The 19,160-nt window shown below is 36.2% G+C and overlaps 1 long non-coding RNA gene across 1 annotated transcript; it reads right to left on the reverse strand.

Annotated features, from left to right (window-relative positions):
* Window positions 1-3,760: 3,760 nt before the first annotated feature.
* On the reverse strand, window positions 3,761-18,815 carry LOC143687170 (uncharacterized). Its single transcript, XR_013177446.1, has 3 exons — window positions 18,731-18,815; window positions 9,652-9,733; window positions 3,761-3,912 (listed from the first exon to the last, which is right to left on the reverse strand). It is a non-coding gene; the product is annotated as an uncharacterized LOC143687170 (long non-coding RNA).
* Window positions 18,816-19,160: the final 345 nt, after the last annotated feature.

Below are 19,160 nucleotides of genomic sequence, written 5' to 3' on the forward strand. Positions count from 1 at the left end.
GGGCTTAGCTTTTTCCAAAATGGTTCCCTCTTAAAGGACTCCAGTAAGCAACCCCACCTTGTATGGGTGGAGACACATCTCCATGGAAACCACCTAATCAAAAGGTCCCATCCACAGTTGGGTGTGTTACATCTCCATGGAAACAACTTGATCAAAAGATTATACCCAGCAGTACTGAAAGAGAATTAAAGAGCATGGCTTTTCTAAAGTACACAATGATTTCAAACTGGCACAGTACCATTTGGTTAATTACAAATATCAGTATTATTAATAGCATTATTTAGTTTGTAATTCCACTTATTCTACAGGTGCTAAAATGCAAATGCATAAAATAAAAATTAAAGATAAATGTATGCTTTTGAACACATAATGTAAAGATATAAGTGGTAACAAGTACAAAAAATGGTGGGGGATATAGGAGTGGGGGTAAAGCATCAGATATCTAACCTTAAAACCAGAAGAACTAGAAAAAGAAGAGCAAATTAAACCCAAAGGGAGCAGAAAGAAAGAAATAAAAATTAAAGTAGAGATAAATGAAATAGAAAAACAAACAACAGACAGAATCAACAAAACCAAAAGTTGGTTCTTTGAAAAGATCATTAAAGGTGACAAACATTTAGCTAGACTGACAAAGAAAAAAGAGAGGATACAAATAACAGAAATCAGAAATGAAAAGGGAGTCATTACTACCAATCCTGCTGAAATAAAAAAGCAAGAAGAGAATACTATGAATAACTGTAGGCCAATAAATTAAATAACCTAGATGAAATGAACAAATTCTTAGATTTTAAAATGCAGTTAAAAAAACTACTTACTTTGTCAAGAAGAAACAGAAGATCTCAACCAACCAATTACTAGTAAAGAGATTGAATCAGCAATCAAAAACCTCCAAACAAAGAAAAGCTCAGGACCAGATGGCTTCGCAGGGGGGTTCTACAAAACATTCCAAGAAGATTTAACTCCAATTTGTTCAAACTCTTCCAAAAATTGAGCAGTAGGGAACACTTCCTAATTCATTCTATGAGGCAACATCACCCTCATACCAAAGCCAGATAAAGATATCACAAGAAAGGAAAACTGCAGACCAATATCTCTTATAAATGTAGATGCAAAAATCCTTAACAAAAATATTAGGATTTTGTGACTTAATTTAATACAGTGTGTGGTCCTTAAATTGAATCAAAAATGAAAAAGAAAAATCATAAAATGTATTTTTGTTCAACAGGGCAAATTTGAATTTGGACCTGGAAAATGATGATATTATGGATTTTATATTACATTTTAGGTATGATTCAGATATGGAGGAGAATGCCCTTATTTTTTAGAAATGCATGCTGAAGTATTATTGAGTAAATTATTTTGTCATGTTGTTTGATATTTACTTAAAAATGCTTTATATCTGTATGTAGATAGGGAAGACAGAAGGAAGAAGAAAATATAACAAACTGTTAATAAATTTTTATTCTAGGTGGTGAGTATATAGGTGTTCATTGTACACCTGTTTCCAATTTTTATATGTTTATACCTTTTCATAATAAAAGTTCAATGCATAACTAACGGACCTAAGAAAAATATATAATGGAAATTGGAAAATACCTAGAGCTGAACAAATACATATATTAATATGTATATGTAAATGAATCAAACAACTTTAAAAATAAACCCAAGAATATGCACAAGGAAATAGGAGTTGAAATTAGTGAAACAAAAATTAAAAAACAATAAAAATAGGAAGGCCAGAGGAGTAGAAATGAGAACTCCTGACAGTGGTGATCAAGAAAAAGAAAAGAAAACATTAATAAACAATTTAGAATTAAAACTAGGATCATGAGTACAGGTACAGGAAAAATGAAAAAGATAATAAAGAATTACCAGGAATAACTTCATACCAATGTAGAAAACTCAGAAGAAATAGACCAAATTCCTAGAAAGAATGCGGTACCAAACCTTAGTCAAAAATAATAGAAACTCCAAATGGTCCTATAGATATTAAAAAATGTAATCCATAATTGTAGAAATCTTCCCTGAAAGGGATTTCCTGCCCAGAGAGTTTTACAACAAGTTTTAAGCAAAGATAGTAGTACAAATAATTTTAATCACTTATAAACTCTTCCAGAAAAATCATAAAAGAGAGGGTGTTTAGTTATCCACTAAATCCATACCTTGGTGTCTTATTCTGAACTATAGATAGATTGAGTATCAGAGATAGGAAGATTATATGAAAAATTTTAAGTGGGTTTGAAAAAGCAACCAACAATGAAAGCATAAATAAATGGAAGTGTTTTTCTCATGTCGTCGAGAAGATTTATATTAAGAAGTGATAAACCATTTCTATACTAGCTGCCTCCATGTTTAAAACTGAAAAGTCTTCTTCCCACATTTGATAGTTTCTTGCCAAAACATTGTTTTTGTTTGTTTGGTTCCTACTCTATTGCTATAATTTGGGTGGCAGAATTTCTTTGGTATCAAACTAGAGGAAAATTCACTAGGTACATTTAGTTTAGTTTACCTAAGTAAACTTTATCTCTATTTTTATTTTAATTAATCCCCATTCAAGGATTTTCTCTGAGCATATGACCACAGCTTTCCCCAAGAAGATCATCACTGATATCATCATCATCATTAGTTATAAAGCAAACCCTTCAGAAGTTTCTCAGGTTGTATACTTACACATCATTTATTGCAAGTATACTTGACAACTTTGCTGACATAAACAGCCTCTAGGAAAATATAACATATGGAGATTCAGATTTACCTAAAAGATGAATTGAGAATTTATGTATTTGCTTTACAAAAGAAATTGCTATAGGATTTCTTTGGCTAACTCCACTGTATATCATCAAACACATTTAAAATTTATTAAATTCTTTATGTAGCTCACTCCACCAGGCTCTATGGAGAATGTTCCCAATGAATTTACAATTAATACGGGATAACAGTGCATAAATAACTATAACTAAAACACCAAAATGTAAAATAAGGGCACAAGCAACTTGTTATAAACCTAGAGAGAAGGGAATAATGTTTTCTGACTGAAATATTAGCTGCAATAGGGAATTAACATTTCAGCTGAGCATTTATGAACCAGAAGTATTTCGGGAAACAATGCAGCATACACTGTTGGATAGCTTGGTATCCATTTTACAAGTTTGATTTCTATGACCTCCTATCTTCTCTGGAGGAGAAGTGACTCTGGTGGCTAGAGCTATCTTAGCATAACTTGTCTCAGTGCTCATGCCCAGTGACTGATCAGATAAGGTTACAACAGCTCCACTCCCCTATCTCATGTTGGGACATTCTCTTCGGTGAGGTTTGCCTCCCAGAATTCCCTACTGGATCATGCTGACATTACGCATTCTTCCATGGCTCCTTCCTCCTCTCTAATGGATCTCTCATTCAGATTTTACTGTGACGGAGCTGCTGGCCCAGGCTGTATCAAAAAAAAAAAAAAAAAAAAACAGGAAATTATGCCTAGGAATGATGATATGATGTCAGACCAATGGTGGTAGATTCTAAAGGTAGACAGAGAATCGATCCATATGCACTTGCCTGTGAGACACAATCTAATGTCCTGGCACAAATCCCAGACCTCATGCACTGCTGGGAAGGCTCTTAGAAACTTGGAAATTGAAGCTTACATTAAATGAAGTAGCAATGCTAGAACTGTCCTGGCAGTGTGTGGAAGAAAGGATCAAAAGCTCAGAGAAATGGGCTTACTAGAATGGATCTATCATGTAAGGTTCTGAAAACTCACAATTGATTGCATTTCTCTGTAGGCCCAGAGGATTCTCCTTTACTTGGTGGCCCAGCTCTTCCCTAGTTGGGCGTAGTTACTGATGCTGTGGCCAGGAAGGAAGATGGGAGCGGATCCTGAGGGCAGCAAGCATTGACTATCCTGTGAGGCTGATCGCTCTAAGGTACATTACAAAAACAGACATGGTGAGTGTGGCCAGATGGATGGAGTCCAATATGTAGATTAAACCAGCTGTCATTAAAAAATAATATACAGGAAATGAGAAGAAAATTAGAAAGGAACTTAAATCCCTCCAAGAAAATCAGCAAGAGTAGAAAAATGATTCTGAATTCAACAGAAAATCCCTCTCCTACCTGGAGAAAGGCAGCAACAATGGACTTGGATCCAATCCGGAGAATTTCAGGTCAGGGCTAAGTTGAGGCCACCATCGCAATGTCCTGTTCCCTGTTCCAGCCCAGCAATCATGGGTTGAAAAATTAGGCACTTGGCATTTAAACGCAAGTCTCTGGAAGCAGCACAGAGCAAAACCTCCATCAGGAAGAAAAACACTGTAGCTAGTACTAAGGGTAGCAAAACCAGAGCAATTACAGCAAGAGTGATTAAGGCCTCAAGGACCAGTGTGTCTGTTACTCTGTCACAATGGTTTGGAGTCACTGACACATGGTGCACTGGGAGAAAACATAATGTTGGCCCCAGAGAAAGGTGCTCTGTAACCAAGAAACATATTGTCCTCCCCTTTGCAACATCAGTCACCTTTGCTCATGCCCCAAAGTGTTGTTACTGTTGCTTTTTAAAAAAAAATGTAATTTAGACTTTCATTTTAGGCAAGATACCATATATACACACATTGCCCATCAACCCTGTCACAGCATTTGCTGAGACATATGGGGAGAGAAGGGAGGAGCAGGATATCATTAGAAAATGTGAAAAAAGAACAGAGCCAAGATTGGTTCTCATCTGTTAAACCACAGTTCACCCAGAATGGAATTCTAGGATCAAGAATGTTGGCAAAACATAAGCAAGTTAGTTGTCCCTCTAACATAAAACTCTCCAATTAAACTCTGTTCACCTCCTCCCATGCCTGTGCTTAAAGATAATATAAGCTGGTAGAACAGATACAAAATAAAGCACGCAATCATTTTGTGCACATTAGCAACACCATTCTCAACATCATGAGTGATTGATTTGGATGCCTTTGACTATCATTATCGCTTTCATGGCTTAATAATTTTGATTCAAAATCCACTGGACCTATCATTTAATTAATGAATTAATTAATCAATTAATTTAAAAAGCACCTGAAAAAAAGAAAGCTGGTTTGATTTAACTTGTCATATTCCTAGGTTCCTTGTTATCAGCAAAGCAGAGAGCAAGGTAGCACCAAAATCCTTTGTGACCATGTGCCAACTACCTAGACTTCTTTTGTCACCTGAAAAAACTTATTTTCTGTTCAATTCAGTTGTCTTCAAATCTGTCATTTACCTTCCCTACCTCACTAATGCTACTGAGAGTAAGAATAGGAGCCGCTGAAGATGGACTGCATCTCAGACTTCTGGGTGAATTTTTTCTCAAAAAAAATCCTATATTTTTTTCTCAGAGCTTTACTTGGCACAATTATCCTTTTGGATCAGGGTCAATACTTTTTCCTTTGAATGTCCTTTAGCAAAGCTGGTCAGCCAGATCCTGCTCCAACAAAGGGATAATCTTAATTTCAATATAGTTTCAAATTTATGTCAGCTTCTTATGGAACTTATTTCCATTAATTCCCCTTTTTGGAAGTCTATGACTCAGTTCAAATTAGCTCAAAATTAAGACAGTTTCTTTTATTCCCCATAATGAAGCAGACTAGGTATCCAGAAAAAGACAACTAAGAATGTTGGGGAAAAAATCACAAATGCCTTTTTAATGCATAGCCTGGCCAATGAGAAAGTAAAGGTAATTCAGTGGTCCCCCAAATCACAACAAAGCACAAATCTAGAGAGTTGAGCATATGCTGGAGTTGGCAGTTTCTCTGAGGACATCTGTCAGTTCCTTCCTGTATCTACCATGGCTCTGAGTGGGGACAAAAAATGGTAATAATAGTTTCCTCTTGGAAGTTCTAAACATAGACCTGCCTGTATATGGTTTTGAAGTTCAAGTATATGCTATCTGCAAGGTCATGAAAGTCCTATACTTCTAAAAAAGGAGCAGAAAAATACCAACAATTTGACAGAAAAATGGGCAAAAAATGTGAGCCTGGGCGGGCCACGGTGGCTCAGCAGGACCCGGGTTCGATTCCCGGTGCCTGCCCATGTAAAAAAAAAAAAATGTGAGCCAACAGTTAACAAAACATGCAAATTGGCTTCAAACATATGAAAACATATTTAACCTTGCTCATAATAACATGTAATTTAAGAACATAGATATACTGTTTGTCACTTACCAGCTAACAAAAGTTTTAACAACATAATCTAATGGTAAGCCTGAGGGGAAACATATATTGCTGGTGAAAAAGTGGTTCAAAATTTAGCAATATTTAATAAAATTATACATATATATATATCTTTTGATCCAGCAATCCTACTTTTAGGAATATATCCCAAAGACACTTTGGCAAAAAATATATAATGGCATACGCCAAAGGCTATTTATTGCTGCGCTATTTGTAGTAGCAAAAGACTGGAAACAACCCAAATAGTCATCAATGAAGAGCTGGTTAATAAATTACGGCCCAACATACGATAGAGTACTGTGCTGTTGTAAAAAAAATAAAAAAGGAAGATATTTATATATTACTGTAAAGTGATCTAAAAATATATTAAGTAGAAAAATCAAGGTATAGAAGGATTTTCATCGAGTGCTACCTTTTGTATAAAAATAAGGAGTAAACATGAATATGTATTCATAATTATAGATATAAGTATACAGCAATGGAAGAATAAACCAAACTAATAAAAACGATGACCTGTGTGAGTAGGGAGGGAACACAGTGAGGGGTCCCAGGGCTAAAAATTAGAGTTATCTTAATGTATTTTCCTTTATACTTTTGACTTTGCAATCATTTAAACATTTGATATATGCAATAATGAAAATTAACTCAAAAGTGGAAAAAAGCAAGCTGTAAAATTTGAAACACAAACTAAAACAAAGCTAATTATGTTGTGACATACCACACTGTCAGTATTTATTTAAGGTGACTTTAGAAGACGTATTCCTAGCGAGATATATCCTATGCACCAAAAATCTCAAAGAAATCTTAAGCTACTTTTGTTGGTTTTGTTATTAGTGGCAATGCTGGTACTGTTATTTTGAAACCACTTTTATATAGTAGGATAAGTCAAATAATAAAAAATGTTAATGCCTTTAGATTTTTCAGCTTATGAAAAGAATATGATATAAAATGAAAGAAGTTGAGTGAAACTCTGTAATCTTGTAAAGGAAATACCAGTGAGAATTCATGATTTTCCTTTCTCTTGAAAAAATGTGTATTTCCTTGAGCAGTCCACTGAAAAGGCCAAGGGAGCAATGAAAATGCATTAGCAATGACCATAGCTATCACCTGGATTGTGCTCTCTAAATGCCATTCACACACACATTTTACAGAGAAACCAGGGGCCTCAGGGTAATTGCTAGTTCCAAGCCAGGGACAGGAAATGTAAAAGATGATCTTGGGCTATATTGGCAGACTTGAAATCAATGACTGCTAGGGTCAGGTTAAACAGATACCTCAATAAAAATACGTAAAAAGGAAAAAAAAAAAATACAGAGGCTGACTCGAAGAGGAACCCACTGGACAAAGAAGGGAAAGTTCAAGAATGTATAGTGGCAGTAATAATCTAAAATAGATCAATTATATAAAAATCCATAATTTATAATGACAATTTTAAAATTCACAAATTCAAAATTTTGAACATATTCAAAAAACTGATAAAGGATAAAAACTGATCCTTACTCTCCTTTTTAGGAAACTACTGGTTCCATTTACAGGATAAAATCAAACTCTTGGTACAACATGTTGGCCCCTTCTCAACCAGTGATTTTGTATCAGCTTTATCTCCTCCAATTCCTTTACCTGAATTCACCCCTTGTCCCAAGTGGATGACTCATCAATCCCACCATTCCTGGAACCTTGCCAGTAGTTTCCACTGTTAAAATAACTTTTCTCTTCCTGCTTCCCTAACTGGCACTTCCTTCCTATCCTTCAAAGCGGCTCAATGGCCTCCTTTGTCACTCTGATTTCTACTCACACAGCTTTCGTCCATACTTTTAAAGTAGAATTTAACAATATATGTTAAAATTATTGGTAGACATTTTATATTTAAGCTAGAATATAGATTTCTGCCTTTTCACCTTTGTATCTCAGTACCTAGTAAAAAGTCTGATACAAAATTAAAAGCCAATTTAAACATTTCATGAGCTAATGAATCTGTATGCTCTAGGTCACTGGTCTCCAGATTTCACTCACAGCTTCTTAAGTAAGTGAACTAACTGTTCAAGCAAATGCAAACTACAACATTAAAAGCCATCACTTACCAAAAATGTTTTCATCATGGTTTGAAAATATAATAGAATATATAAAATGTAATAAATCAACAATTTCTAAAAATTCACCCTAAAGAATGAATGGTAGGAAGAGTGCGATAAATGCTGAAAACTTGTCACTGAGCTTACTTAATGATTACTAGATTCATGAGATGCTTTTACAAATGCTGAGCATAGGATATTGGAAATTAATACACTAATGCTGTCATAAATCAGCACTTCATCCAACTTAGAGAGCATTCACTTTCAAGCACATCAGAAGCAATGACTAACATACAAACTATGTCCCCAGCAGGCAGTAGTCTCACAAATGATGGTAATAAATCAAAATTACAAATCATTGCTATTAATTAGCGAAATTTTCAAAAGTGGTCTCCTTTAAATATTTAGATACAAATATTATTATGTATCAAAAAGGACCTCAACTACATTTCTTTAAAAATATTCTACAATTAGGATTTTTATTATTTCAGAAATATCATCCCCATTCCCTTCCTCACCTGATAAAGTCAATCCCAATTACTGATATTTATAATTCTACTACTGTGCAGTATTTAGTAATCACTTTCCTATAACTAAAATAAAGCTAAAATTAATCCAAAAGTACATTATAGCAAATATTTCATAAAATGTATTGTTCTTACTTTGAGTTTTAGCAGGTAAAACTTTCCTGAAACTATGTGCACTCAATTCCTGAGAGTGACTCCTGAGAGTAAGTGAAGAAGGATAAGCTTGACTAAAGCCAAGAAAATTGTTACTAAACAATCAAATATCAGGTTATTCCATAATAAGAGAAGAATTGTTAAAATTCATTAGGAATGTATAAAATAGCAGAGCATTTAAGGCACTGAGTCCCAATACTCCTTCCAAATTTATATCCACTTCCTGGTGGATGTAAATTAGCTATTTGGAATATTTATTTAAAATGATAGAAAAACGAAGAAAAAAAAAAGCAAATTGAGCAGAAGCCGAGGTAAATGATCCAATTTGAAACGCTCTCTCCCAGTTGACTGTCCAATGTCCTCTTTCCTGGAATATCAAGTTCAAACTCCTTCCCATTATAGCCAAGGCTTTCACCTCCTAGCTCCCTCTTAACCCTGTATCTTATTACATATGAAACATATACAATCTTCTTGGCCTGGATGTATGCCTGCCTCAGTAATTTATGCTTTATTATTTTTATAGTAATAAGGCAATTGGCTTTTCCAAATCTATAATGTAGTTGAGAATTTCCCAAAGAATCCTAATAGCCTTTGAATTCTACACCTCAACTCCACCTACCTGCTTTGGTTTTGTCTGCAGAATTTCAGTCATTGAAGAGACGGTGGATTCCTTTGTACTCCATGAACCATGGAGCTCGCTAAGTATTAACTCACCTACTGAAATTGAACATCTGTATAAATGAAACAGGGACAGTCTTCACAACATTTTGCTTCCTTCCATGGACAACAGAGAACCCTAAAGCAGAGAAAGTCAGGGTTATCCCATTCTTTCATTTTAGGCCCCCAACTTTCTGAATTAATCATGAGGTTACACTTTAGATTATTCATTATTTTATTAACTTTTGTGGTTTATAGTTTCCTTTGCACATTATTGAAGATTCAGTTCAACATCTATTAGAAATGGGATTCTAATTAGTACAGTGTTGGGCTTTGTTGGGAAACAGAAATATAATATAGGCTTCCGTGCCCATGTGCCATGAACGCTGTAACAAATACCACAGACTGGTCAACATAAAAAACAGGAATTTATTTTGTCCCAGTTTTGGAGGCTGGAAGTCCAAAGTCAAGTTGTTGGTAGAATTATGCTTTCTTTGAAATCCATAGCATTCTGGTGGTGGCTTGCCAACATAACTTCATCTTGACCTCCATCATAGGACATCTGTTTCCTCCTGTCTCTTCCTGTCTCCTATAGCCACACTTCCTCTGCTTATAAAGACATCAACTATATTGGGTTAAGGGCCCTCCTCATTCAGTTTGGCCTCACCTTAACTAATAACATCTTTAAAGATCTTATTTACAAACGGATTCAACTCTACAGGGCCAGGGCTTAGGACTCAAACATCTCACCATAAAGGACACGATTCAGTATATAACAGCCCAATAAGTAAAAAACTGGAAAGAGAAAGAAAGCCATTTATCTCTAAAATGCATCATTTCAAATGGCACTAGACAGAAATATATACTTGAATGCTAGAGTAAGGAGTAGAATGCGACTCCCTGGCTAGGGTTTCATCAACTTTTGTGAGTGCAGACATGTAGTCGGCTCCTTTTCTTATCAGTTTGTATCCAGTTGAGGAAAACAGAAACTGCTCTAGGTATTTCCAACAGAGAGGGATTTAATCCAGGGAATCTGTAACAAATGTTTTGGAAAGGCTAGCTGAGCAAAAGACTGAACAGTATTAACCAAATATTGGGAAGCTATTTCCACCCCTGGACCAGAGCCCCTGAATCAGAGTCATCACTAACACTGCTGGAGATTCCACTACTTCAGTTGAGAAGGCGCTGCCCCTGCCACCTCTGCTGGATACCCCTGTACTAACTATAGAGCAGCTATTGCTGAGGTTGCTGTTTCCAGGACCCCTAAGGACACTGCAGTTGCCTGACACTACCAGAGCCAGGAGTAGAAGAGTGTTGCCCTTCCTCCTGCCTTCTAGTTTTGTTTCAGTGTTTCCCATTGGCAGGGTCTATCTGGAACCCAACCCTCAAGAGATTCTAAGAAAGTGGTTTCAGTCTTTTAACCCCTTGGGAACAGAAGAGAGCATGGAAGAGAGGGGTTGTTGTAGAGTATTAGCAATACCCGACACACAGATTTTAAGCAGAAAATGATGAGATTGGAATTATACCATCAAAACAGGCTTACACCTTATTAGCTCTCAGTTAATATAAGCAAGAAATTCCCATTGAAGGAATTGTACATAAATGGCTTAAAGAAAAATAAAGGTTTTCTGAGAGAATAATACATAATAAATCAGGCAGTTGCCTCTAGCTAATTTTTTTTTTTTTTTTTTTTTTTTTTTTTTTAAAGGAAAGACAGAGAGAAGGAAGGAAGGAAGGAAGAAAGGGAAACATTTTTAAACATTTTCTTGTTTTATCGTATTCTGTTTCTCCGTTTTTTGTTACATGGGCTGGGGCCGGGAATCGAACCGAGGCCCTCCGGCATAGCAGGCAAGCACCCTGCCCGCTGAGCCACCGCGGCCCACCGCCTCTAGCTAATTTTAAACTTTGTTTACTAGAAAAATAAATAAAAGCTAAGTTCATGTGTTTTACCATTGAGCTAATCCTCACAGTAAAAGGGATTTCCTGATATGGGCCTTTACATCTCAGTGAAACAAGAAGCTAAAACAAGACATCATTTATTTACCAATTCAACAGTTTGATAAGAAATGAGTTGTATGCATCATTCTAAGTTCTGTGGATATTGGCATAAGGACACCATAACCTCATCTGCAACTTCACATTGAGTGAAAGAAAGTCTCTTAACAAATAATTAGAATATGTTGTAATGTGGTATAGCTAGCATATATATATATATATATAACAATAGGACGGGAGCATAGGGACTCGTGCTGGGGGAGGGCATTGGAAAGTAGAAACAATGGTATGTGTAAAGTCACGGATAGATGAAAAATTTGGTGGGTTTGGGAAGTACTATTGAACAACCACATCCCTTCACACCAAACAGATACCCCCCAAAGTCCTTACAAAGCCTTGTGTGATCTGACCTCTGGCTGCCACTTCCACCTCATCTCCTTCCACACTGGCTTTCTTGCTGCTCCCACCTTAAGGTTTTCGCTCTTGATTCTCCCTCTGCCCAGAAACTTCCAGGTATTTATCTGGGTTGTGCCTTTGCTTCAACTAGGTTGCTGCCCAAATATCATCTCATCAAAGATTTCCTTCACCACAGTGATTAATAGAGCCTCTCTCTTCTTACTCTGATTTGCTTTTCTTACCACCTATCTCTAGCTGACATATACGTATTTGTTCCTTGTTTCTCTATCCCTATTCCCACCACCCATCTGCTCTCCCACCTTCCCCCACCAATGTAAGCTCCGTGGAGGCAAGGACCTTGTTCTAGTCACTGCTAGCCGAAGAGCTACCTGGTACTGGCAGATACCTGATAGATGTTTTCAAAGAACACATAAATGACTTATTGAGCAAATGAACCAATGGGTCTAGAAAAAGGTAAAGTTTACGGTGAACTGTTGGGAAATCAGAAGGTAGCACGTTTTGATATGTGCTAGGCTGACTCAGATTACTAGCTCTTTACTCTTTATGTGGCTAATTTTATTAATTTGCCTAATCATCATTCTTGGTTTTTTTCTTCATTTTTTAGAGCTAATCTGCTGTTGACTATAGTTTTTGTTATTTGGGGTCAGAAAAGTGTCAATGGAAGGAGGCCACATAAAGGGAAAGGGAAAGGAAGCCTCCTTCAATTACCTTTCCAGGTTTGAGTGTTGCCTGAAATCGGCTTTTTGCCAAGCCATTTTGGTTTTTTTTAACTCCAGAGGAAATGCCTTTGGTATATTTATGAGACTTGCAAGTGAGAAATGTGACATAGGCTTATTTTAAAGTTGGGCCTAAAAAAAAAAATTGGAGACATTTGCTTCTGAATACTGTAGCCAGAATAAATTATGCTAAAGACAGAAATATCACACAATGGTGATAGAATGACTAACTTGTAAAATCCCCTGCCTCTCCTCACTTCCCAATCACCATCTCCCACAGTAACTGCAGGGAAATCTTTTGGCAATACATTGTAGTGAACAAGTGATCAGCTCCCAAAAAAGGGGAGGATAAAAATTAGAATGATGATGTGGCAAGTAAAATTAATGCCAGAAAAAGAAAGAGCCAGGGATCGGTGTCAGCCTGGCAAGCAGGAACAACTGCTCAAGGTTTCTTCTGAAAGAAAGATGAGCACCTTTTCTTTCTCCTCTCCAATGTTCACCCAACACGCTCTGATTCCAACCTCTACCTTCCTGACCTTAGCATCCAGACTTGTTGTCCTTGGTGCCCTGCTACAAGACAATGTAAATTCCCCATAAATGTGAAGCAGGATGCTGAAACCCCTTCTTGACAAAAAACCTTCCTAAAGACACAGCTTTCCTAGCCATTAGTTAGCAAGAGCAAAAACAGCACATTCACAGAGGATATGAGGGAATCCAGGTTGGAAAGCAGCGTACTTCAGGGCCCAGGTAGCACTTTGTAAATTGGTTGGGACACCATAATTTGTTTTGATATAATCTTCATAATGGCATTTATGATAATTATTTATATAGAAAAGCACAGGGAAAAATTAAATTTAAACACCAGTAATGACTTTCACCATGCTCTGCTTGGTTTTCCTCGGCTGTGCTTTAAAGCTTTTGAGCATGAAACATCATGGGGAGACAGGTGAAGAAGATTATTAAAACAGATGCATGATGTAAATAGGTTTCCTGTTTCTAGTGAAAGTTCTCTTCCCTTTTGCCAGATGTATTAGGGCATACAAAACCAAAGAATTACACCTATAGTAGAGTTGCCACACTTGGCAAATGAAAATACAGTAAACAAATATTCAAATTTAACTGTATAATGTGTATTTTATTTGGCAACCCTACTCTGTAGGCTCTGGAACCAGATTGCTCTGTAATCTCATAGATGTCTAATCTCAGGAAGCCTCAAGTTCTTCATCTGTAGAATGGGTCAATAATAAAGCCTAACTCATAGAATCATTTTGACAATTGAATGATTTTTACCTATAATACCATGACACTTGGCACAAAGAAAATAATCCAATAACATTTACTATTAGTATTATTAAAGAGATGATGAATTGTTTAGGCATGATTGAAATGACTAGAAGATTATTTGGAAATAAAATTCAACTAAATTTCTTTTTTTTTTAACTTTGGGAGTTGCTTTTGAAAGTAATAAATGACAAGCATCATTTAAAATTATTATACGAGTACTAAAAATATCTACACAACAATTCAACATTATGGATTCCTAGGGAGGATGGGAATGGCAAAGAAATAGGGTGGAAGACAAAAATTAGATGGAAGAATGACAGAGACAAGCAGATGTGCTTTGTTTGGCATGCACAGTATTTTTTTTTCAATTAAGTTATTTTCTAACACTTAAAAAATGGGAGAGTTCACACAAACATACACAAGTTTGGCTTCTGTTGATGAATCAGATGTCAGGGCCACTCAAGCCTGGAGCAGCAGCTACCCTTTTTAAATAGAGCACGTGCATTCCAGTACAGCAGGGCGTACACCCATTCCCTTCCGCTCAGATACATGAGGCCTAGTATTGGTGGCCTTTAGTCAACAACCAGCACTGCTGTTATTCTTACACCTGGCCAGCTTTACTCCTTTCACCTGTGTAGAGCAGTAGGGCTCAGGTATCGTTTAGGGTAGTATTAAATCCTACAAAAGATCTCTAGCAAGTTCCCTAAGCCAACCAAATAAACAGATGATCTAAGTAAAGAAATGGTGAGTTTGGTGAGCTAAAACTTTTTACAAGTCACCTAGATCAATAGTCTTCAAATATTTTGCTTAAATACGTCCCAAAACAATTTGAAAAAACTGAACCTTTTGTACATTTTTTACGTAAAAATCTAAAAATTTTCATGTGTAATTTGTAGCATAATGTAAGTACTGAAATTTTAAAATAAAATCCTTACATCACTCTATTTAATGTGTCTGATGGACTCTAAATATGATAGCACATTTTTTTAACATTTCACACTAAAATAATTTTAGATTTCCAGAAGAGATGCAAAGATTTTACGGGAAGTTCCCATATGCCCTTCCTCTAGCATCCCCTACTGTTAACATCTTACATAACTAAAAGAACAAAAAGATTAGTTTTGCAGATCATGGCCACTGTTAAGAATTTTTCCATTTAAAGTTGTTTTCCCAGAGGGTCAAATAAGATTGTGTTGTAATTTTAAATTTGGTAACAGATAATTGGCTTCAAGCTTTCGGACTACCATACATGTCTTTCTCACATGGAAACATAGTTTTGGCTCTTGTGGGTATTTAAATGTATAAATTCATCTTTAAAAATAAACTGAAATAAAAATAAGTGATCTTTCATTATCCCAGCTTATTATGTGATCTCTGTGATCCATATGTTGATTCTAAAGATATTTTTCAAAAGTCATCTTCATACATAAATTTACACTGACAGCATTTCTTTCTTTCTGATGCAGAGCTTTAAAATTCAAATGCAAAGAGACCACCCTAAATTGTCTTGCCCTGTGAGTGACATCTTCCATTAAGGCCTAAATTTACCTCCAACCCACATAGACCCAGTGTTCACAGAGTTTGCTGCCGTGAATTTTAATAGCTGGGATGAAGAATAGTGGAAAAGAGGTTTGAAAAATTACTTGTGCTGAAAAAACTTAGCCTCACATTAGTTTAGACACCCTTGCTGAACATTTAGCTTCAGAGAGGGAGATTTACAGAAAAACTCACTGCAGACTTGACCTCAAAAAGAAATAGGAAGCATGGGTTAGTATACCTACAAGTGGCCAGTGTTTTGTCACTTGAAACCAAGCATGACCTTGAGGAAAACTCCCTCGCAGCACCTCCCATACAGCAAAGCTGGAGTTGAAGAAAGTGAGGTGAAACAAGATTTCTGTTGTGTGTCTCCATATAAAGAAGTTTTGAATAAACACTAGGTAAAAAAAGTAGCAGTTAAGTATGAAAATTCTCCATATTAATGAGGGGCTATTACACAAAGAATGGCAAACAGCTGTTCTCCATCTTCACTGAGACTGGAACAAAAGGACAGCCATCTGGTCTGTGATATGGAGACATAGGTTACATTATCAGAAATTTTTACACAGGGAGGATTTGTAGAGTGTGAGAGAGATTAACAAGTGAAAGTCTTGGAGTTCTACTAGTGGAAGTATTTTGGGATCCATATTCATCCATAAAATATACTTTTCTTTGTTTTTTAAAGTGGAAAAAAAAAAAAAGAACAAGGTCACTAGCCTGATGCCTATTTCCAAGGCTTCTTTCCACTAACTGTCCCACTCCCCAATAAAGGGAGAGGCAAGAAAAGTTCATCTGGATAAATTATGAGAAAAACAAGACACACTGTGAAAACGGAAATTTAAGCAGACATAGGTAGCAAATGTTATTGGACAGGAAACTGAAATGAAAAGGAAAAAACTGTGAGATGATAAGCATTGTCTGGGGATGAGGCTTCAGCGGAAGAGAAGGATCCTGGATGCTGTGGCTTGGCTGGGGCAGATGGAGAGCTCAAGTCTGCTGCACACTTTTTCATAAAGAGGTTCAAAAGTGAAGAGGGCAAGAAACTGCAGGGCTGCATAGGTCCAGACATGTTTATGAAATTAATAAAATTAGCTCAGCGAAATTCAGCCCCAGGTTCCTTCATTTTGGCTGTGCTGCCTGCAGGCCCCTGTGCACTTGTTCCCTGTGAAGCCAGTAGGCCGAATTTCTTTGCATACCCATGTAAACCTCTCTCTTCGCTATGCTTAAACTCACAAACTGAGGGAAGCTTGCATTCACATGGGTGCTGTGCTGGTTTGAAAGGGTATATGCCCCCTAAGAAAAGCCATGTTTTAATATAAATCTCATTTCTTAAAGATAGAATAATCTCTATTCAATACTGTATATTTGAAACTGTAATGAGATCATCTCCCTGGTTGATGTGATTTAGTTAAGAATGGTCGTTAAACTGGATTACGGGATAACATGTCTCCACCCATTTGAGTGGGTTTTGATTAGTTTCTGAAGTCCTATAAAAGAGGAAATATTTTGGAGAGTGAGAGATTCAGAGAGAGCAGAGAATGCTGCAGCACCGTGAAACAGAGAGTCCACCAACCAGTGACCTTTGGAGATGAAGAAGAAAGACGCCTCCCGGGGAGCTTCATGAAATAGGAAGCCAGGAGAGAAAGCTAGCTGATGATGCCATGTTCACCATGTGCCCTTCCAGCTGACAGAGAAGCCCTGACTGTGTTCGCCATGTGCCATCCAACTTGAGAGTGAAACCCTGAACTTCATCGGCCTTCTTGAACCAAGGTATCTTTCCCTGGATGCCTTTGATTGGACATTTCTATAGACTTGTTGTAATTGGGACATTTTCTCGGCCTTAGAACTGTAAACTAGCAACTCATTAAATTCCCCTTTTTAAAAGCCATTCCGTTTCTGGTATATTGCATTCCAGCAGCTAGCAAACTAGAACAGGTGCCTTCTTGGTTCCCTTTCTTACATTTTCCCACAAAAGTAAGCTGTATCATTATTTTCTCATTTTTTTAAATCCTAAGGATTTTGTTTCCTTCTTTTTCTATCATCCTCCTTCAGTGTCCTCATAGCATATTTCCACGGAATCTTGAAAATTTCTTTTGACACACAAATTAATAGTTTGTTCAAGTGCCTGTGGATACTCCAATACTATATGCCCAGAGATTCTGATTCATGGATTCTAGAAAAGCATTGGGAGCTACAGAGTTTCCATGGTGATTTTAATGTGCTCCTAATTTGGGTCACTGGATATTCCAAAGAGCGGTGATAACTCATTCTAACATATGCATCAAAATGAAAAGCAGCTATTTCAACTAAATACTTGTAAAATTACTATTATATTTCCTATCTTCTTATTAAAGATAATTCATCATCTTCATCCTTATTTTGTACATCATCTTCTCTTCCTCTATACAGGTAGATAGAGTGATGTTTGTTCCTTGTTTCTCTACTTCCCATTCTGCAACTTTTTTTTTTCTTTTTGGTCTTTCTCTCCTGTCTTCTGGATTACAAACTCAAATATCTATAAGAATCAGGCCAGTGATGGTTCCACATTTTCTTATACAGGAGGAACTAAAAGAGCAATCTTATGGGAAAGGGTAAAGTCAGTTGTCTTTAAGCGGAAGAATGCCTTGCCCTGGGGGAAAAGCGTCCTGGAAGAGGGTATGTAAGGATACCATAGTTTTAAAGGAATCACTTTCCCATAATCCCAATGTATACTTGTATCTCTTCCTAGTAGCAAATAGGTTTGATTTCACATCTCGCTTTTTTTATTTTAACTATGTTCTTTCTCTTACCATAATAAAATTCATAGTCATATCCTTTACCCATCGTAATCTCATTATAGTACATTGCATCATGGGGCAACAACTTTCAAGTTATCAAACTAAGAGGAAATTCCAAATAATGTTACTGGGGAAACTTCAATGAGTAATGAAAGAAGCTTAAACCCATATTAATTAAGGCTTCCTGCTTTCCTTTGTCATCTATTTTAGTAAAAAATGAAGAAATGAGGTATTTTTGTGCTTACCATAACCTAAAACCAGATATATTTTAGAACATGGTTAAGTTGATATGATTACTTTAATCCCTCCACTCCTAAATTATTATCAATGAATTAATTACTTAGGAAGGTGTGGGCAAAGAAAATAGAGATGATGAAAGAAAACACAAATGCTGAAAACGGATTTTCTAACCTGAATATGAGCATTTCTTTCCCATTTTTCTCAGTACTGATTCCCAGAATGAATGACTAACTTGAATGAAAGCACCTCCAAGCAACTAGAGGAGAATAAGAAGTAGCAAATAATTCTAATTACAACAAATAAAATATTCAGATACAATTTGAATTTGTATCTTTTAAATTTTCTCTAATCAATTTATACAACAAATAAAATTAAGAATCTAGTTCAAGTTGCATAATTAAATGCATATATGCATATATTTCATGTACATATATACATTATACGTATATGTAATTAAATATTTGTTCCAAATGTAGCCACTCATCAAGTTATTACATCTTATATTTAATATTTACCATATTCTATTAACAAAAACATAAAAATGCATAGTAGCTGCTGTATCAGTTAGTTTTGTTTTTTTTTTTTCATGGGCAGGCACCGG

The sequence above is a fragment of the Tamandua tetradactyla genome, chromosome 1 (genome assembly GCF_023851605.1).
Source record: "Tamandua tetradactyla isolate mTamTet1 chromosome 1, mTamTet1.pri, whole genome shotgun sequence".
Classification (NCBI taxonomy): Eukaryota; Metazoa; Chordata; class Mammalia; order Pilosa; family Myrmecophagidae; genus Tamandua; species Tamandua tetradactyla.